At 40.9% G+C, this 21,754-nt stretch overlaps 1 long non-coding RNA gene across 1 annotated transcript in view; it reads left to right on the forward strand.

Annotated features, from left to right (window-relative positions):
• The first annotated feature begins 276 nt into the window (after positions 1 to 276).
• LOC115834156 overlaps positions 277 to 21,754 on the forward strand; it is a 47,140-nt gene continuing 25,662 nt past the window's right edge. The window contains exon 1 of the long non-coding RNA XR_004029210.1: positions 277 to 510. This is a non-coding gene — a long non-coding RNA (uncharacterized LOC115834156). The remainder of the gene's footprint in view (positions 511 to 21,754) is intronic.

Raw genomic sequence — 21,754 nt, forward strand, 5'->3', positions numbered from 1 at the left:
GGTCTAATTGAGCTGACTAACACAAGTCTCCTACAGATGGCAAAACTAAAAGAGCACCCTGTAACACACGTGTGCCCACTGGGGCTTCAGCTGTAAACATTTACCCCTAGACACTGCTGTTGGGTTGGGCCCCATAACCCAGTCGTCAGCATGCTCCCCTAGAGGTTTGAGCAGCGGGGCACAGAAGAAGCGAGTCACTCCTCCTGTTGCACAGCCTGCGAGGGGGACAAGGGAACGTTTCCTGTTTCATCATCAGGGATATTGTACTGGTGTCTTAAATAACACTAGCATTTTGCCATATTTGGAGCTGCTACTGGGCCAGCTCTGTTTCCAGCCCTGCCTTTCAATCTTTTCCTTGCTTCTGGCATAAGTTCCCTTCTCTCTTGAGAAATCGGTTATGCATTTGAAAATACATGTAGCTATACATACTTTAAACGTAACATTTAGCAAGGAGGCTCCTTATCGGACCGTCCTTCACGTTGCTGGGAACAGAGAACAGGACAGTTCCAGGTGAGCGAAGTAGTGCGATCTCATACATGATGAAAGCTAAGCAGGCAACAGCTTTTCCGTAAGTAAGCATTTCAAAATGTATTTGTAGAAAGTCATTATAAGAATAAGATGCAAATCGAGCTATTTTTAAACCATCGTTTTCAGGGCCAAGGAAGAAATTATGAGAATGAACTCTTTAAAAAAACATTATAAGGTCTTTAGTGGTGTTTTTAGTTGAAGTAATTTAGAGATGATTAGGTATTGTTATTTTTGATTCAATTCTTTAGAACAAAAGCTTACAGAAATAGAAAGCTTTGCCATTTCTTTTCCCCACAACTTTAAAAAGTAAAGAGTGAGTGTTGGGTCACAATAACCTTTCTTTTTTAGTCTCCTTTTTGGGCAAATTCATCCACCATCAAATTACATTGTACTCCTTCCTCCTCTGACTACCTGTGGAAGAATGTTTATATAAATAAACCCCAAGCCCTGTCTTTTTGTCTGTTGCTCTGAGTAAATGGTGCAAAATAGATGCCTTAGTCTGGTGATTTGATTTAATACAAATGGAACTTGTTAGAATACTTCTTTACACCTGAGATATTGGGAGATTTACTTGTAACCTTCCTTGCTATGTGAACAGCAGTAGTATTTGCTGTTTCTAAGATGTGTTGTAGTTTGAAAGATTTTGTTTGTATCATGCCAAAGTGACTGCATTAAGAAGTACCTAGTTGACCTGCCTGCCCGCCCCCGCCTGCCTCCCTCCCTCCCTTCCTTCCTTCCTTTCCCCTCTGTGGCCCAGGCTGGAATCTGGTCGACTCACTGCAGACCCCCTGCCTCCGGCTCCCGTGATTCTCCTGCCCCGGCCTGCGGGCTGCCTGGGATTGCCGGCGCGCGCCACCACCGCTGCCTGCTTTTTCTCCTTTCGCTGGAGGCGCGGTTTCGCCATGTTGGCCAGGCTGGTCTGCAGCTCCTGACCCCGAGTGCTCTGCCCGCCTCGGCCTCCCGAGGTACTGGGACTGCAGACGGAGTCTCGCTCACTCGGTGCCCGGTGTTGCCCGGGCTGGAGTGCGGTGGCGGCGTGGTCTTGGCTCGCTGCAGCCTCCGCCTCCCAGCCGCCTGCCTTGGCCTCCCAGGGTGCTGGGATTGCAGCCCCTGCCCGGCCGCCACCCCGTCTGGGAGGTGGGGAGCGTCTCTGCCTGGCCGCCCCATCTGGGAAGTGAGGAGCGCCTCTGCTCGGCCACCCATTGTCTGGGAAGTGAGGAGCGCCTCTGCCCGGCCGCCCCGTCTGGGAAGAAGTGAGGAGCGCCTCTGCCCGGCCGCCCCGTCTGGGAAGAAGTGAGGAGCGCCTCTGCCTGGCCGCCCCGTCTGGTAAGTGAGGAGCATCTCTGCCCGGCTGCCCCGTCTGGGATGTGGGGAGCACCTCTGCCCGACCGCCCCGTCTGGGAGGTCTACCACGGAGGCCAGAAGCAATGTGGGGGCTGGATGTGGTGGCTCACGCCTGTAGTCCCAGCGCTCTGGGAGGCCGAGGCGGGTTGATCACTTCAGGCTAGGAGTTCGAGACCAGTCTGGCCAACATGGCGAAACATACGAAAAATACAACAGACAAACCAACCAACCAACCCAGCGACAACAAAACAGGTCTACCCCGGAGTCATACTCTGATTTTTTCTATTTTACTCCCTTTCTGATCCTTTATCCCACTTTCTTTTTCTTCCTCTTCCTTCTCCTTCTTCTTTGTCAAATAGAGGATTGAGTTATTATCATTGATCCAAAAAAAAAAAAGAAGTACCTAGTTGACTGATTAAAACAAAACAAAACAAAACTCCTTTAACTCATTCAGCTGTTTGACCTATGCTAGTGTATAGGTGCTATACATAATTACATATTTTGATGCTTTCTGTTTTATTATGTGGCAGGGTGTAGTCCCAATATTTATGCTAATTATATAGTTCTTTGGACTCCAGTTTTTGTTTTTGTTAATTTGGATTAAAGTCTATCATGGCTCGTTTCAAAAAGAGCACTATATGTAAATGGAGGTTACTTCGATACCATTAGAGGGATAGGACTGAGATCTCAAAGAAATAGGCTACACTGGCTCTGGGGTGAATGGGTCCTATGACTTGTAGGGCTTCAGAGTAGAACACACAACTCTGGGACTAAAGCTCAGGACATTGGTCATGCAGTTGAACATTTCTGTCAGTTCTTTCCTGGTCCGGCCCTGTGCAATTTCCAGCTTCTGTAAATACATGTCGAAGGTAGGCACACAAAGGTGTGCCAAAGTGTACAGTTGCTCAGATTATTTGCACATCTTGGTTTGGCTCTGGCCAGTTGAAGGAGTCATGAGGAAATACCTTGCTGCGATGATTTCTGTCATTCATTTCTCGGTGTATATTGGTATTAATTGATTTTTTTTTGGCAGAGTTTAAAGTACTTTTGAACTTTTCCCCTTTCATCTCTCTTCTGCTTCTTTTTCCAGACTGTTTCCAAGATTGGATGAAGAGAATCAGTTGACAATGCTGTGAAGACAGGGATTTGGAGCGTGTTGGGGGACGTAGTGTTGACTTCCTTGTGCAATCTAGGATTGAGTGGGGAATGCAGTTGGAAGGGAAGAGAAGTAAGACTCCTCCCTCTTCCTGGTCCAGAGAAATTATGCTGGAGCCCCCTACCCTTAATGAGAAAGGAGGTGTTTTGGTTTCCACCATCTTTGAGATCTGATTGCTAATGTAGCTACCTTTAAATAATTCTGCTGTTTACAACAAAAGTGAGATCTCCCTCCTCCATCCTGTGTTACACAGCCTGGGATTGCACCCTTTTTCCTGGCACCTTTGCATTGCAGGAGCCTGCCTTTGACTTTCTTTCCTCTCCACACATCTTCTATTCCTGCTGCTTCTCTTTTCAGAAAGTGCTGAGCTTCTAGGCGTGTGTCCCTCCCAACGGATGAATATTCAGCAGAGAATGGAGAGCTTTCTACAGTAAGAATCAGGATGTGGCTGTTTATAAAGTTATTGCACTTTTTTGAAGAGTGGCTGCAATTAGTTTTGGTGTTAGGCAGCAAAAACCCCAAAATGTTCTTTCTGATTTCACGTTGCTTGCATAATACAGATACCCATTTACTGGAAGAAATCTTCATAGGTAAGTGTATGAGTGTGTATGCATAAGAATGTGTGTGTGTGTGTGTGTGTGTGTGTGACTCCACATATATTTCTAGAGTGCCTTCTATGTGCCAGGCATGGTGTTGGTTGACATATGTAATTGAGAGTAAAACAGTCATGATCTCTGCTCTTAACCAATTTATAATCTGGGATAAAATAGACCTTCCATGTTCAAATCCACAGTGACATTAATTGCAATATGATCATTGTTGTGTTTGAAGAATAGCTAAGAAAAGCACAAAGAACTTACAAGATGGCTTAACAGAAGAACTTCATCTAGCTTAGAAGTCTGGATAGCCCCTTTCTAAGAAAGTGCTATGAGTAAGGATGAATAGGAATAGGCCAGATAAAATACGAAGCCAGGAGTTGGAGGTGGACACGGGGGAGGGAGGTGACATTGTACTGATGGAGAGATGTGGAGAGCTGAGGAGGCTGATGAATGTAGAGAAAGTCGAAGTGTCACTGGATTGCAGTTCTTGATAGGTAGAAGTGTTGTATGAGGGGACGAAAACAAGGCCATTGGAAAGGGAAGTTGAAGGTGGTGGTGGTGGTGTTTGTGAAGGTATTTATATTATTGCAGAATTATCTGAAGTGCAGTTTCCAATGTTGACCAAATTCATGGTGTGACTGTGGAAGTTGGTGCTTGAGGTGAATTATGACAACTATCAGTGGGTATCAGGGTAAGGAACTGCTGGGCAAGGTGTTGATGGTGCATCTAGGTGATGTTAAATCTGCTTAGCACGATGGTAGGGTTGGGTGAAAAGGAGACTATGAGTTGGGTGCTAAATTCTTTAAGGAATGACCAAATGATTAAGTGAGGACTAGAGGGAGAAGAGGCTCTTATTGTCAACTACTCAAAGGAGCAGCTTACAAAAGAGAGTGCAGTCATTTGTCTGCAAGTGGCATTGGGTAGTCAGGAGGACATTGCCTTGGTTCTGATACTGGGATATTTGGAGTTTGACGGAAAACATCTTCCAGCTCCCGCTTGAGAGGAGAAGCAGTATCCTTAGGGGACAGTGGGTTTCAGTGAAGTCGAGAAACTGTGTGTGTGAGGTGTGTGTGTGTGTGTGTGTGTGTGTGTATGTGTGTCATAACTTTGAGATAATGATGGGTTAGAAACATGTAGATTAAGGTAAGAAGAGACTACCCTCAGGCATTCATCCAAACTTTGAATTTCTTCTAGAAACCTTCTCTCAAGTCACAGTCAAGTGATCCAGCAATTGCGAAATCACTCTCTTCTAATGTGTACCATTTCACTTGGTAGCTCTTTCTGTTGAATAAATGATATTCTATATAATAGACACTCAAACATTCTAGTATTTTCTATGCAAATGTGTAGAAAAAAGTGTTTGGGGGTATGAAGTCAGGGTAGGTAGGCTGAAAGATTATTTTATTTATTATTTATATTTGTTCCTGTAGTGCTCATGTGATTTAAAATATAAAAATTAGACATATATGTTGGAAAAGTGCATCAAAACCTGAAAAATTAATTTTTGAACATTTTATGCTATGGTTGGAGTTATGAATGTAACTTGTCTGAAGAAGCTTCCTGATCATTGTGCTTCATTTTCTTCTTATTTGGACTGTAAACATTGTACAGTTTTTATGTGACAGATGAACATTAGCACTGAAGAAGCAAATTGAATAAAATATAGACATTTAAGTTAATTTAAAATGTAAGTTTTATTTTATTTTTGGATGGGGTCTTGACTGCATCCTGAAAACATAGCTGATGTTTTTATTACCTTACCATTTTATTACCTGACCATTACCAAGTCAAAAGAATGGTGGGAATGGTCACTGTGTGTGGATATTGTTGTTCCCGAGGTAAATTCTGTCCTAGGCAACTACTAACCAAAGGATCTTTCAGAAATGCTCTCCCAAACCACTGCCCATTGGATAGCAAATGCAGTATCTATTTTAGAGGAACTTATTGCATCAGATTAAAATGGTTAAATTTTCTTAACATGCCAGGATCTTATCTTTTCATGAAAACATTTTTTATTAACTTTTTTTAAAGGAGGACAACTGCTCTTCAGATTTTTCCCATGAGAACTGGAGATTAAACTTTCATTTTTCTCCTTTTATCCTCCCCGACAGAAGCCGTATATTTTGAGGATAACCACTTGGTTAAAAGCAAAATAGCCCTAAATAAACACACATACCTTAAAATGAATGAGCATTTCTGGTATAGTCTTAGATTTCACAGCGTCAAACTGACTGGGTTGAGAAAGCCACCAGAATTTCGTAGCTCAAAGTTCAGGTTTTATACAGGATTTATATGTCCTGTAGAATATTTTGTTTGCTGCAGTTTGAAATGATAGTATCTTCTTCTCTAGGAAACTAATGTTTAACAGATAAGTGCAACCAGGTTGCTAACAGGAGCTGCAGGAAAAAATTTCACCATTTTGAATGGGGTTTGTGTTTACCAGTACACAAATGTGTGCCTGTATTATAGATTATGTGAAAATATCTATAGTTGTTAGAAAGATAAAGCGCACGTTTGCCAGGAAAAATCAATTTTTTCCATATCTCTCTTTGTGCACTGTGGTTTTACAATTTCCTTTTCATTTTTAATGGAGTTTTCTGTTTAAAAAAGCTTATTTGAAAAAATTAAACAAAAATTGTATACATTTATTGTGTACAATGTAATATTTTAAAATATGCATATATTTGGAATGGCTAAATGTAGCTAATTTTCACATGCATATTTATGATTTTTGTGGTGAGGACACTTAAAATCTACTCTCTTAGAAATTTTCCAGAATACAATACTGTACATTGTTATTAATTGTAGTCACCATATTGCACAATAGAACTCTTGGACTTACTACTCCTGTCCAGTTGAAATTTTGTATACTTTGACAAACATGTCTCCAACCTCCACCTCTCTCCCCACCAGTTCCTTGTAACCACCATTCTACTTTCTGCTTCTGTGAGTTCAACTTCGTTAGATTCCACGTGTGATATTTGTCTTTCTGTGCCTGGCTTATTTCAGTTAACATAAAGTCCTCCAGGTTCACCCATGTTTCACAAATGACAGAGTTTCTTTTTTAAGGCTGAATAGTATTCCATTGTGCATATATATCACATTTCCTTTATCCATCCCTCCATTGTTGGACATTTAGGCTGATTCCATCTTTTGGCTATTATGAATAATGCTGCAATGAACATGGGAGTGCAGATATCTCTTTGACACATGGATTTCATTTCCATTGGATATATGTGGTATGCTCAGAGATGAGATTGGTGGATAATATGGTAGCTATTTTCAAATTTTTTTGAAGAATCTCCATATGGGTTTCCATAATGGATGTACCAATTTACATTCCCATGTGCATTATTTTCTGACATTGATAAAGCAGTAGATCTATTCATTTCACAAACGTTTATTGTATGCTTACTATGCATCAGCATAATGGGAGGTGCAGTTGATACAAATAAAAGGCACAGTCTTGTTCAGAAGCAGATATGATAACTAGTTATTAAACAAAGATGGCAGACGTGGTCAACTGACCACATGTGAGAAGAGTAACAAGGAGAGTGGAATCTAGGATGATGTATATTTTGGCTTGGGCTATTGAGCTGATGGGGAATATATATTTTTTGAAGTGGAATATACTGTCACCTTATTTCTAAGTAGGGTCAAGTTGGAAGCCAAATAAAACTTTCCAATATTGGTTCTTCTAGCACATTAATAAAATGTACTTTGTGATTATGAGCAGCTGGTTTGAAGATTGATTCATTTCTACTCCTGTTACCTTGATAAATAAGAAATAAATTTCATGGGCAAGAACTCATCATTTGAAATAGATGGTAACATTTGGATTGTCATTGATTACATGAGGTGATTTACAGGGAGGTCCAGCACATGCATGTAGTGTGCTAATCCTTGCCACGTCTGTTTTCTGTTAATTAATACAAATGTTGTTGTGTAGTTTTTGGTATTCTGACTCAAATTGAGAAAATGCATACACTTTTATATACACATATTAATGTAAAACTTGGACCTGGAAAAGCAGAGATTTCTAATAAATTAGCCAACATTTTCTTTGAAGAATTCAAGGTACCCTGAAGTACTTTCTCTAATGATTGAATTCTTATTGTTGGAGGTCAATTCTCCAGAGACATTTTGTATTTCTGCATCTCTTGTGAGTGAGCAACTAACTGTCCTTCATTCTGAACTATCTTTTCAGGGATATTTGTGTTGTGAACAGTCTTGGAACATAGAACCAGTGTCTCTCTCTGGAGCAAAGGCCAGGCATGCTCACTGCCCATTATAAAGGATTCGGATTCCCTAAATTAAATATTCCTCTTCTATAGCACAATCACTGAACATGTAGCTACCATCTGGTCCTCTTTGCATCACTTTGCAAAAATGGAGGCCTGGTTAACTGGTACAAAAAATGCTAATCCTTTTGCTACTGCCATTGTCATGAGTACTAAACTATTCTTTGTCTGTGACCCAGGAGTCTTGTGTCTTCTACCAGAATTCATGAAACTTTTGTCAGGCTAACTGGTTAGTTTGCAAGACGGGTGAACTCTCAGACCCTTCGCAGTTTTGTTTGTTCGTTTGTTTTTTGTTTCGTTTTGTTTTGTTTTTTGAGATGGAGTAGTGCTCTGTCGCCCAGGCTGGAGTGCAATGGCATGATCTCAGCTCACTGCAACTTCTGCCTCCTGGGTTCAAGCGATTCTCCTGCCTCAGCCTCCCGAGTAGCTGGGACTACAGGCGTGTGCCACCATGCCCGGCTAACTTTTTGTATTTTTAGTAGAGACGGGGTTTCACCGTGTTAGCCAGGATGGTCTCGATTTCCTGACCTCGTGATCCACCCGCCTCGGCCTCCCAAAGTGCTAGGATTACAGGCATGAGCCATGGCGCCCGGCCTCCTTCACAGTTTTTGATGGTTAATGCACTTTAGTGTCTTATCTTCCAATCCGTAGACTCTATTCTACCATAAAATATGAAACATTCCAACTTTTCCAGCATTGAGAGGATGGAACTCTAAGTTGTAGATTGACATGGTTTGGCTGTGTCCCCACCGAAATCTCAACTTGAATCGTAGCTTCCAGAATTCCCAAGTGTAGGAGGGACCTAACGGGAGGTAAATGGATCATGGGGACTGGTCTTTCCTGTGCTATTCTTGTGACAGTGAATACGTCTCACGAGATCTGATGAGTTTATTAGGGTTTTCTGCTTTTGTTTCTTCCTCATTTTTCTCTTGCTGCCACCATGTAAGAAGTGCTTTTCGTCTCCTGCCATGATTCTGAGGCCTCACCAGCCATGTGGAAATGTTAGTCCAATTAAACCTCTTTTTCTTCCTAGTCTCGGGTATGTCTTTATCAGCAGTGTGAAAACAGACTGATATATAGATGAAATAACAAAAAGTCAAAAACTACTACATCTGCTTGTCCTTGTGATTGCAAATGAATATGGTGCCTGTGATACCTCACATTTATTACATATCATAATTTTTGAAACCTCTCACTGAGAAATATTGGAGTGTAAGTGTACATTTAAAGCAATGGCTTTTGTGAAATATGAATATTTGCTATCACTCATAGTTCATTTATTTTCAGTGCATTTAACTTTTATCTAAGCACCATAAAGAAGTGTTTTGCTTTCTTATTGTAATCAAGTTTATTGAGGTGTAGTTTATGTGTAATAGATTGCATCCAGTGTACAGTTTGATGAATATTGACAGTTTAACATGCCTGTAAGATCACCATCACCATCAAGACCCAAAACACTTCCATCACCCCCAAAGGCTTACATGTACCCTTTGACCAAATGGATTTCACTAATGTGTGTAAGCCTTGATATTGAGCAATTTGTGAATAATTTCTACTGAGGAGTTTTTGCTAGTTTCCTATTTTATTTACTTTTTTAATTATCATAAGCATTAATATTTTATTTTTTTCCTGGGTTATTTGCTTTGATTTCTGTTTTCCTTTTAAGGGTCCTCTTTTTGGTGTTTCGTTCTCTTTCATATCCATTGGAGCAGAAAGACAAAATAATATTTTCATGATCTCACGTAAATGAGATAAATAGAATAAATTTGAAAAAACATCAAGATGAAGTTGCCTCAAAGGAAAGAAAAGTCACACACAAAAAAAGGTGGGAATTAGTGTACTTGAGTATGGAAATTGATTAAGCAGTAAAACTATGATGACAATTATTTTTGTAACTCAGTTATGAATTACGCTTAAAATGTGTACTTTACTCATTTTAATTATGATGTTTGATTTTAAAGTTTTTCCTTCTCTCAATTATTGATACATTTTCTAGGGAAGTCTTTCTCAAGTATTTGTTTCATGTGACTTTTTATAATCATGGCTCTCAAAATCTAAGGATGGATTTTGAACAGCCTATTTCTCTCAGCAGTGTAAAATGAGTCACATGGGTCATATTTGTCTTGAGTCCCTTCAAAGACTGGAATGTGAGTAGAAATCGCAGAGCAACTTTCCCACGGCACTAATTGCATGTGAAGGACAAGACACTTCCATATTGTAATACCAAATATAAAATAGTGCAAAAAAAAAAAGTCTTTGGTTAAAACTGTTCCATTTGTCATACGCCTTCTAGTTTATAAAACAAGAATTTTCTCTCTTGTCTCACCCGGTTGGAGGATCAACTTTATTTTTCAAAATTTGGATGGAAGTCAGTCTTCAGTCTGCTCTATCTGAAAAGAGAAAAATGCTTGTAACAGTTTGAAACACTATAAATTGGAATTCTTGAAGTCAGTTATCTAAGATTTTTATATCACTCCTCTTCCAACCTCCCGCTTCTCACTGATGAGGGTTTCTTTCTTACTTTGAGGGGAAGAATACACAGCAACTGTAAAAATGTAAAATAAAGTGAGTTCATCTGATTAGTCTGCAATCTCTCTCTTTTCGTTTGCATATGGAAATTCTCAAGTAGACACAGAAACTTGCAGTAAGCACGCTTTCTTCCTGTGTGTTTGTCTGCATCTTCCATGCCATTTTCCAGCCATGCTTGTCTTTTGTTAGGAATTAGGTGGTCAGAATGAGAATAATTTAAAACATTTTTTAAAAACTTTATTTTTTAAGAACACTTTTAGGTTCATAGCAAAATTGAGAGAAAAAAACAGAGATTTCCCATATATCCCTCCTGTCCCCCTCACCTGGCCTCCCCCATTATCAACACTTCTGACCAGAGTGGTACACTTGCTACAATCCATGAGCCTACGCTGACACATGATTATCACCCAAAGCCCAGAGTTTAATTTAGGCTTCCTTGGAGTTGTATATCATAGGGGTTTAGACAAATATGTAATGACATGTACACAGAAAAATAAAAATTTTAGGTCAACATCTCGCCTTTCCTGTTCAGTATTAAATACGAAGCAACTGTTGTGCCTTTTCCAAAAATAGTCTGCCACAAGGAGCAATAAGTAATCAGAATTTAAGGGGGAGGAAAACGGAAAATCAAGAAGCCTGCTTTACATGAACACACACACATTTTATAACTTCTATTATACTTTAGAAAGTTATTCCACTGGATTCTGGATTTCTAGGTATCACACGAAAGTTTACCTATAATTAGGAAGTACTTAGCTTAGGGTGTGGCAGGGTCCTCTGGTCTCTGTTTGATAGAATTGGGTCAACTTGCGAGGCATCAAATATTCAGAGCGAGTATTTTTTTTTTTTTTGGAATCATCCACCTGAACAGGGAAATTTTCTTTTTTTTTTTTTTATTTATTTTTTATTTTTTTATTATACTTTAGGGTTTTAGGGTACATGTGCACAATGTGCAGGTTTGTTACATATGTATCCATGTACCATGTTGATTTCCTGCACCCATTAACTCGTCATTTAGCATTAGGTGTATCTCCTAATGCTGTCCCTCCCCCCTCCTCCCACCCCACAACAGTCCCCGGAGTGTGATGTTCCCCTTCCTGTGTCCATGAGTTCTCATTGTTCAATTCCCACCTATGAGTGAGAACATGCAGTGTTTGGTTTTTTGTCCTTGCGATAGTTTACTGAGAATGATGTTTTCCAGTTTCATCCATGTCCCTACAAAGGACACGAACTCATCATTTTTTATGGCTGCATAGTATTCCATGGTGTATATGTGCCACATTTTCTTAATCCAGTCTATTGTTGTTGGACATTTGGGTTGGTTCCAACTCTTTGCTATTGTGAATAGTGCCGCAATAAACATACGTGTGCATGTGTCTTTATAGCAGCATGATTTATAGTCCTTTGGGTATATACCCAGTAATGGGATGGCTGGGTCAAATGGTATTTCTAGTTCGAGATCCCTGAGGAATCGCCACACTGACTTCCACAATGGTTGAACTAGTTTACAGTCCCACCAACAGTGTAAAAGTGTTCCTATTTCTCCACATCCTCTCCAGCACCTGTTGTTTCCTGATTTTTTAATGATGGCCATTCTAACTGGTGTGAGATGGTATCTCACTGTGGTTTTGATTTGCATTTCTCTGATGGCCAGTGATGATGAGCATTTCTTCATGTGTTTTTTGGCTGCATAAATGTCTTCTTTTGAGAAGTGTCTGTTCATATCCTTCGCCCACTTTTTGATGGGGTTGTTTGTTTTTTTCTTGTAAATTTGTTTGAGTTCATTGTAGATTCTGGATATTAGCCCTTTGTCAGATGAGTAGGTTGCAAAAATTTTCTCCCATTCTGTAGGTTGCCTGTTCACTCTGATGGTAGTTTCTTTTGCTGTGCAGAAGCTCTTTAGTTTAATGAGATCCCATTTGTCAATTTTGCCTTTTGTTGCCATTGCTTTTGGTGTTTTAGACATGAAGTCCTTGCCCACGCCTATGTCCTGAATGGTATTGCCTAGGTTTTCTTGTAGGATTTTAATGGTTTTAGGTCTAACATATAAGTCTTTAATCCATCTTGAATTAATTTTTGTATAAGGTGTAAGGAAGGGATCCAGTTTCAGCTTTCTACATATGGCTAGCCAGTTTTCCCAGCACCATTTATTAAATAGGGAATCCTTTCCCCATTTCTTGTTTTTGTCAGGTTTGTCAAAGATCAGATAGTTGTAGATATGCAGCATCATTTCTGAGGGCTCTGTTCTGTTCCATTGATCTATGTCTCTGTTGTGGTACCAGTACCATGCTGTTTTGGTTACTGTAGCCTTGTAGTATAGTTTAAAGTCAGGTAGCGTGATGCCTCCAGCTTTGTTCTTTTGGCTTAGGATTGACTTGGCGATGCGGGCTCGTTTTTGGTTCCATATGAACTTTAAAGTAGTTTTTTCCAATTCTGTGAAGAAAGTCATTGGTAGCTTGATGGGGATGGCATTGAATCTATAAATTACCTTGGGCAGTATGGCCATTTTCACAATATTGATTCTTCCAACCCATGAGCATGGAATGTTCTTCCATTTGTTTGTATCCTCTTTTATTTCATTGAGCAGTGGTTTGTAGTTCTCCTTGAAGAGGTCCTTCACATCCCTTGTAAGTTGGATTCCTAGGTGTTTTATTCTCTTTGAAGCAATTGTGAATGGGAGTTCACTCATGATTTGGCTCTCTGTTTGTCTGTGATTGGTGTACAAGAATGCTTGTGATTTTTGTACATTAATTTTGTATCCTGAGACTTTGCTGAAGTTGCTAATCAGCTTAAGGAGGTTTTGGGCTGAGACAATGGGGTTTTCTAGACATACAATCATGTCATCTGCAAGCAGGGACAATTTGACTTCCTCTTTTCCTAATTGAATACCCTTTATTTCCTTCTCCTGCCTGATTGCTCTGGCCAGAACTTCCAGCACTATGTTGAATAGGAGCGGTGAGAGAGGGCATCCCTGTCTTGTGCCAGTTTTCAGAGGGAATGCTTCCAGTTTTTGCCCATTCAGTATGATATTGGCTGTGGGTTTGTCATAGATAGCTCTTATTATTTTGAGATACGTCCCATCAATACCTAATTTATTGAGAGTTTTTAGCAGGAAGGGTTGTTGAATTTTGTCAAAGGCCTTTTCTGCATCTATTGAGATAATCATGTGGTTTTTGTCTTTGGTTCTGTTTATATGCTGGATTACATTTATTGATTTGCGTATGTTGAACCAGCCTTGCATCCCAGGGATGAAGCCCACTTGCTTATGGTGGATAAGCTTTTTGATGTGCTGCTGGATTCGGTTTGCCAGTATTTTATTGAGGATTTTTGCATCAATGTTCATCAAGGATATTGGTCTGAAATTCTCTTTTTTGTTTATGTCTCTGCCAGGCTTTGGTATCAGGACGATGCTGGCTTCGTAAAATGTGTTAGGGAGGATTCCCTCTTTTTCTATCGATTGGAATAGTTTCAGAAGGAATGGTACCAGTTCCTCCTTGTACCTCTGGTAGAATTCAGCTGTGAATCCATCAGGTCCTGGACTCTTTTTGGTTGGTAAGCTATTGATTGTTGCCACAATTTCAGAACCTGTTATTGGTCTATTCAGAGATTCAACTTCTTCCTGGTTTAGTCTTGGGAGGGTGTATTTGTCGAGGAATTTATCCATTTCTTCTAGATTTTCTAGTTTATTTGCATAGAGGTGTTTGTAGTATTCTCTAATGGTAGATTGTATTTCTGTGGGATCAGTGGTGATATCCCCTTTTTCGTTTTTTATTGCATCTATTTGATTCTTCTCTCTTTTCTTCTTTATTAGTCTTGCTAGCGGTCCATCAATTTTGTTGATCTTTTCAAAAAACCAGCTCCTGGATTCATTAATTTTTTGAAGGGTTTTTTGTGTCTCTATTTCCTTCAGTTCTGCTCTGATTTTAGTTATTTCTAGCCTTCTGCTAGCTTTTGAATGTGTTTGCTCTTGCTTTTCTAGTTCTTTTAATTGTGATGTTAGGGAGTCAATTTTGGATCTTTCCTGCTTTCTCTTGTGGGCATTTAGTGCTATAAATTTCCCTCTACACACTGCTTTGAACGTGTCCCAGAGATTCTGGTATGTTATGTCTTTGTTCTCATTGGTTTCAAAGAACATCTTTATTTCTGCCTTCATTTCATTATGTACCCAATAGTCATTCAGGAGCAGGTTGTTCAGTTTCCATGTAGTTGAGTGGTTTTGAGTGAGTTTCTTAATCCTGAGTTCTAGTTTGATTGCACTGTGGTCTGAAAGACAGTTTGTTATAATTTCTGTTCTTTTACATTTGCTGAGGAGAGCTTTACTTCCAACTATGTGGTCAATTTTGGAATAGGTGTGGTGTGGTGCTGAAAAAAATGTATATTCTGTTGACCTGGGGTGGAGAGTTCTGTAGATGTCTATTAGGTCCGCTTTATGTAGAGCTGAGTTCAATTCCTGGATATCCTTGTTAACTTTCTGTCTCGTTGATCTGTCTAATGTTGACAGTGGGGTGTTAAAATCTCCCATTATTATTGTGTGGGAGTTTAAGTCCCTTAGTAGGTCACTGAGGACTTGCTTTATGAATCTGGGTGCTCCTGTGTTGGGTGCATATATATTTAGGATAGTTAGCTCTTCTTGTTGAATTGATCCCTTTACCATTATGTAATGGCCTTCTTTGTCTCTTTTGATCTTTGTTGGTTTAAAGTCTATTTTATCAGAGACTAGGATTGCAACCCCTGCCTTTTTTTTTTTTCCAGTTGCTTGATAGATCTTCCTCCATCCCTTTATTTTGAGTCTATGGGTGTCTCTGCACGTGAGATGGGTTTCCTGAATACAGCACACTGATGGGTCCTGACTCCTTATCCAGTTTGCCAGTCTGTGTCTTTTGATTGGAGCATTTAGCCCATTTACATTAAACGTTAATATTGTTATGTGTGAATCTGATCCTGTCATTATGATGTTAGTTGGTTATTTTGCTCGTTAGTTGCTATAGTTTCTTCCTAGCCTCGATGGTCTTTACAATTTGGCATGTTTTTGCAGTGGCTGGTACCGGTTGTTCCTTTCCATGTTTAGTGCTTCCTTCAGGAGCTCTTTTAGGGCAGGCCTGGTGGTGACAAAATCACTCAGCATTTGCTTGTCTGTAAAGTATTTTATTTCTCCTTCACTTATGAAGCTTAGTTTGGCGGGATAGGAAATTCTGGGTTGAAAATTCTTTTCTTTAAGAATGTTGAATATCAGCCCCCACTCTCTTCTGGCTTGTAGAGTTTCTGCTGAGAGATCAGCTGTTAGTCTGATGGGCTTCCCTTTGTGGGTAACCCGACCTTTCTCTCTGGCTGCCCTTAACATTTTTTCCTTCATTTCAACTTTGGTGAATCTGACAATTATGTGTCTTGGAGTTGCTCTTCTCGAGGAGTATCTTTGTGGTGTTCTCTGTATTTCCTGAATCTGAATGCTGGCCTGCTTTGCTAGATTGGGGAAGTTCTCCTGGATAATATCTTGCAGAGTGTTTTCCAACTTGGTTCCATTCTCCCCATCATTTTCAGGTACACCAATCAGACGTAGGTTTGGTCTTTTCACATAGTCCCAAATTTCTTGGAGGCTTTGTTCATTTCTTTTTATTCTTTTTTCTCTAAACTTCCCTTCTCTCTTCATTTCATTCATTTCATCTTCCATCAGCGATACCCTTTCTTCCAGTTGATCGCATCTGCTACTGAGGCTTCTGCAATCTTCGCGTAGTTCTCGAAACTTGGCTTTCAGCTCCATCAGCTCCTTTAAGCCCTTCTCTCCATTGGTTATTCTAGTTATCCATTCTTCTAATTTTTTTTCAAAGTTTTTAACTTCTTTGCTATTGTTTTGAATTTCCTCCCGTAGCTCAGAGTAGTTTGATCGTCTGAAGCCTTCTTCTCTCAACTCGTCAAAGTCATCCTCCAACCAGCTTTGTTCCGTTGCTGGTGAGGAACTGCGTTCCTTTGGAGGAGGAGAGGTGCTCTGTTTTTTAGAGTTTCCAGTTTTTGTGTTCTGTTTTTTCCCCATCTTTGTGGTTTTATCTACTTTTTGTCTTTGATGATGGTGATGTACAGATGGGTTTTTGGTGTGGATGTCCTTTCTGTTTGTTAGTTTTCCTTCTACCAGACAGGACCCTCAGCTGCAGGTCTGTTGGAGTTTACTAGAGGTCCACTCCAGACCCTGTTTGGCTGGGTGTCAGCAGCGGTGGCTGCAGAACAGCAGATTTTCGTGAGACCACAAATTCAGCTGTCTGATAGTTCCTCTGAAAGTTTTGTCTCAGAGGAGTACCCAGCTGAATGAGGTGTCAGTCTGTCCCTACTGGGGCGGTGCCTCCCAGTTAGGCTGCTCAGGGGTGAGGGACCCACTTTAGGAGGCAGTCTGTCCGTTCTCAGATCTCCAGCTGCGTGCTGGGAGAACCACTACTCTCTTCAAAGCTGTCAGTCAGACAGGGACAATTAAGTCTGTGGAGGTTCTTGCTGAGTTTTTGTTTGTCTGTGCCCTGCCCCCAGAGGTGGAGCCTACAGAGGCAGGCAGGCCTCCTTGAGCTGTGGTGGGCTCCACCCAGTTCGAGCTTCCTGGCTGCTTTGTTTACCTAAGCAAGCCCGGGCAATGGCGGGCGCCCCTCCCCCAGCCTCGCTGCCGCCTTGCAGCTTGATCTCAGACTGCTGTGCTAGCAATCAGCGAGACTCCGTGGGCATAGGACCCTCCGAGCCAGGTGCGGGACACAATCTCCTAGTGTGCCGTTTTCCAGGCCCGTTGGAAAAGCGCAGTATTAGGATGGGACTGACCCGATATTCCAGGTGCCGTCTGTTTCCCCTTTCTTTGACTAGGAAAGGGAACTCCCTGACCCCTTGTGCTTCCCGAGTGAGGCAATGCCTCGCCCTGCTTCGGCTCGCGCACAGTGCGCTTCACCGACTGTCCTGTACCCACTGTTAGGCACTCCCTAGTGAGATGAAACCGGTACCTCAAGCAGAAATGCAGAAATCATCCGTCTTCTGTGTCGCTGGGGCTGGGAGCTGGAGACCGGAGCTGAACAGGGAAATTTTCTAATTTGCACTAAAGTGCAGTACCTGCTCTCAGAACATGAGGAACTGAAGACAATCACACTCCCCCTCCTTTGCAGCAAAAGCATTTTTTACACCGGAGATCTCTGTGGAATTGTGCCTAGTCCGTATTATCTATGCAGGTTGTAAGTATGAGATGTTTTGATCCAAGAAAAAAAGCATTTTTTGGCTTTTTCTTGTTTTTCTTTGCTTGCTTATTTTTATTTGTTTGTTGTCACTACTGTACCAGTCCAAGGAATCACTGGCCAAAAAAGAGGACAAAGTCATAATTGGGAAATAAAGGAGGCCGGTGGGAACTGGAAAGACCTGAATAAGTGGTTCATCAAACTGAGAAAACTGAGAAAGCAAAGCTCAGGGAAAGCAAAGCTCACTACTGAGAAAGCAAGGTTCACTGCTGAGAAATTGTAGTAAGGGTGGGAACGGGGTTGAAAGAGATGCAACTCTACTGTAGACAAGAGAAAGGCCAGTTCGGGCACTAACTCATAAAGGCAGTGCATCTGCCCTGGTTTTCCTTTCATGAACAGCTAAAATACTAGGTGGCATTGGGCATGGCAAAAGCACATAATAGGATGAGGAGGTTGGTTCTGAAATTTGGACTAGGTCAAGATTTCTGGCTCATAGAAGTTAGTTGATCGTGGAGCAGTTAATGTGCACAATGGGTCTCAGCAGCTAAGGCAGGCAATGGGGAAGTCAGGCAACGGATCAGAAACCCAGAGGAAATGTGTGGTGAACCCAGAGTCTAGACCTATAGGCTGCGAAGAAAAGATCAATAAGCCTGGTCAAAGATTCCAGGAAGGAAAGCTTTGGATATCAGCACAGGTGCTGGGTTGTGGGGTGTCAGGTACAAGAATGAAGCTTGGTTCCAAGCCCAGTGCCACAGGATCGTCTCTTTCCTGTGTATGCACAGAACTGATGTGCAATTTCGACAAGGCCTGAGCATGAGGTTTGCAGAAAATAAGTTCTGCCTGACCTAAGTGTGGTGCTTGAACAAATGGAGAGAAGTAAATTTCTGATGCATAATTCAAACTGGAATATATTTATAATTATAAAGGGAAACCAGAGGGGCACTCTCAAAGTGGATGGTTATGCTCAGTAAGAAAAAGGTGTAATCCTCCTCAAAGTATCATTTCTTTATATTAAAGCCTAGAAATATTTTCTCATTCATTTATTCACAATGTCTGCTACATGTCAATATGTTTAACATCTTGCAAATTCACTTTAATTAGTAACTTTCATTATTTGTTTCAATTTTCAATAATGAAGTCCATCTCTCTAATAATGTTAGCAATTAAAAATGTAGCCACTGTTGAGGCAAGTTCAAGCTCTGGGGAATTATGAAATTTACCGGAAAACTGATGACAATGGAGAGAAACAGTATAAAATTATAAGAGCCTGAGGTGATGGTTTATAACTAAAATATTGATTTGAGAATGAATTAACTGAACCACTTAGCTATGATAATAGTGAGGTTGGACATCCATAATGGGAGTCATGATTGATTGTATGGCCATATAGAAGTTGGTCAAAATCCCCAAACTGGATGAAGAAATCAATTTGGTGGCTTCCTGTACATTTATTATTTGAAATAATTTTAGCAGGAAATACTAGACTAAAAAATGTAATGGCGTGTTTTTCTGGGCTCTGGATCAAGTGGTTTGCCAGAAATAAAGTCTAAAAGGCTCTCCTTACTGTTGTATTTGTGACTTGCATTTTGAGCCAGTTATTGTATTCTCCTGAAAGAATGGCTGTTTTTATTTAGTTCTGATTTTACTACAATGTGTGTGTGTTAGTGTGCATGAAAACACAGCATAGGATGTGCTGGGGTTGCAAGGAATAAACCTAGAACTGAGGCATGCTCCACTATAAGCAAAGACTATTTTGAGCAGCAAATTATTTTAGACTATAAATTCTGCCCAGGTGGTATTGTAGTATTTTTCTTGGCCAAACTGAATGTGAATTATTCATCAGATAAAAACTCTATTGAAAGGAGATAAGGTAGGGATTTGGAAAGAGAAGTGTTGCTTGTTTTTGTTTTGTTCTGGTAAACGTGAGGGACTTTGGACAGCAAATGGGCAAAATGATGATATTGGCAATAGGAAGAACCATAAAGAAGAGGGAAGGGAAGTGGAAGTTTTCAGAAGGGAAGGGAGAGGATTCATGTTTGCCTTAGAACTGAAGTGCCACTACACACCGACTCTTCTTCCCAAGTTAAATTATAAGGAGAATTTGTATTTATACATTCTGGTGTCCTTCAATTTAATCCTTTATACCAGAACCATGTTAATTCAGCCCAGTCTTTTTTCTGATGGGTTACTCCCTATCTTCTCCTCCATTTGGTGGGAAGAGAAGAGGAACAGACAAGAGGAAAAACAAACTAAAAATAAAAGTACTATGAGAAATTTATGTCTGGGCGTGGTGGCTCACACTTTAATCCCAGCATTTTGGGGGGCCAAGGTGGATGGAACGCTTGAGTCCAGGGGTTTGAGATTAACATAGACAACATGGCAAAACCTCATCTCTACAAAAAATACTAAACATTAGCCAGGCGTGGTGGTAGAGTACCGCCTATCGTCCCACCTACTTGGGAGGGTGCGGTGGGAGGATCACTTTAGCCCAAGAAAGTTGAGGCTGAGTGAGCTGTGATCACACCACTGCACTCCAGCCTGGGTGACAAAGTGAGAACCTGTCTCAAAACAAACAAAAAAAGAAAATTCATGGCTGGGCTTGGTAGGTCATGCCTGTAATCTTACACTTTGGGAGGCCAAGGCGGGTGGATCACCTGAGGTCAGGAGTTTGAGACCAGCCTGCCCAACATGATGAAACCCCGTTATGCTAAAAATAGAAAAATTAGTCAGGCATGATGGCCTGTAGTCCCAGCTACTCAGGAGGCTGAGGCAGGAGAATCGCTTGAACCTGGAAGGCATAGGCTGCAGTGAGCCAAGATTGCACCACTGCACTTCAGCCTCGGCAACAGAGCGAGACTCTGTCTCAAAAAAAAAAAAAAAAAAAAAAAGAAATTCATAAGAAATATTTATCTATATTTTCTTTGTTGTTAATGTCCTTAATTGTTCATGAATACATGGATCTTTTCCTGATTTCTAGGACTCAGTGAATGCTAAAGCTATGCTGTCAAGAATGAACTCTTTTGACACAATGGATTCATGTTATATGCCCATTTAAGACATGCAGATTCTACTACAGCTTGACAAGAAATAAGAATTTACATATAGAAAATGACTATGCCTTTCATGTCACCCAGTGAGCATGTGCTCTGCCATGAGAATGAGATGGGTGATGTAAAGCTGTAATCTCAGCCTCAGTTTCTGGGTGTTATTCATGGCATGAGCATCTGAGTGTGCTGAGATTCTGGTAGTGTTATTTAACCAGCCAGCCAATGGACTGGCCAACCAACCGACCTTTAAATATTGACCCTTGGCTGGGCGAGGTGGTTCACTCCTGTAATCCGAGCACTTTGGGAGGCTGAGGTAGGCAGATCACCTAATGTTGGGAGTTCTAGACCAGCCTGACCGACATGGAGAAACCCTGTATCTACTAAAAATACAAAATTAGCCAAGTGTGGTGGCGTATGCCTGTAATCCCAGCTACTTGGGAGACAGAGGCAGGAGAATCACGTGAACCTGGGAGGCGGAGGTTGCGGTGAGCCGAGATGGCGCCATTGCACTCCAGCCTGAGCAACAAGAGCGAACTCAATCTCAAAAAAAAAAAAAAACCAAAAAAAACTGACCCTTATTTGGTCTTTATTACCCAAATACCATTTCCTGTGCTCTTTTTTTTAATTTTTAATTTTTATTTATTTATTTATCTATTTTTGAGACAGAGTCTCAGTCCATTACGCAGGCTGGAGTGTGTTGGGGAGATCTCAGCTCACTGCAACCTCCACTTCCTGGGCCCAAGCAATTCTCCCACCTCAGCCTCCTGAGTAGCTGGGATTACAGGCACGCACCACCACACCCAGCAAATTTTTGTATTTGTATTTGTTTTTTTATTTTATTTATTTCTTATTATTTTTCTTTATTTATTTTATTAAAAAGTGGGATACATGTGCAGAATGTGCAGGTTTGTTACATAAGTGTACGTGTGTCATGGTGGTTTGCTGCACCTATTGACCCATTCTCTAAGTTCCCTCTCCTTACCCCCCAGTCCTCAGCAGGACCTGGTGTGTGTTGTTCCCTTCTCTGTGTCCATGTGTTCTCATTGTTCAACTCCCACTC

The sequence above is a fragment of the Nomascus leucogenys genome, unplaced genomic scaffold (assembly GCF_006542625.1).
Source record: "Nomascus leucogenys isolate Asia unplaced genomic scaffold, Asia_NLE_v1 000657F_136776_qpd_obj, whole genome shotgun sequence".
In the NCBI taxonomy this organism is placed as follows: Eukaryota; Metazoa; Chordata; class Mammalia; order Primates; family Hylobatidae; genus Nomascus; species Nomascus leucogenys.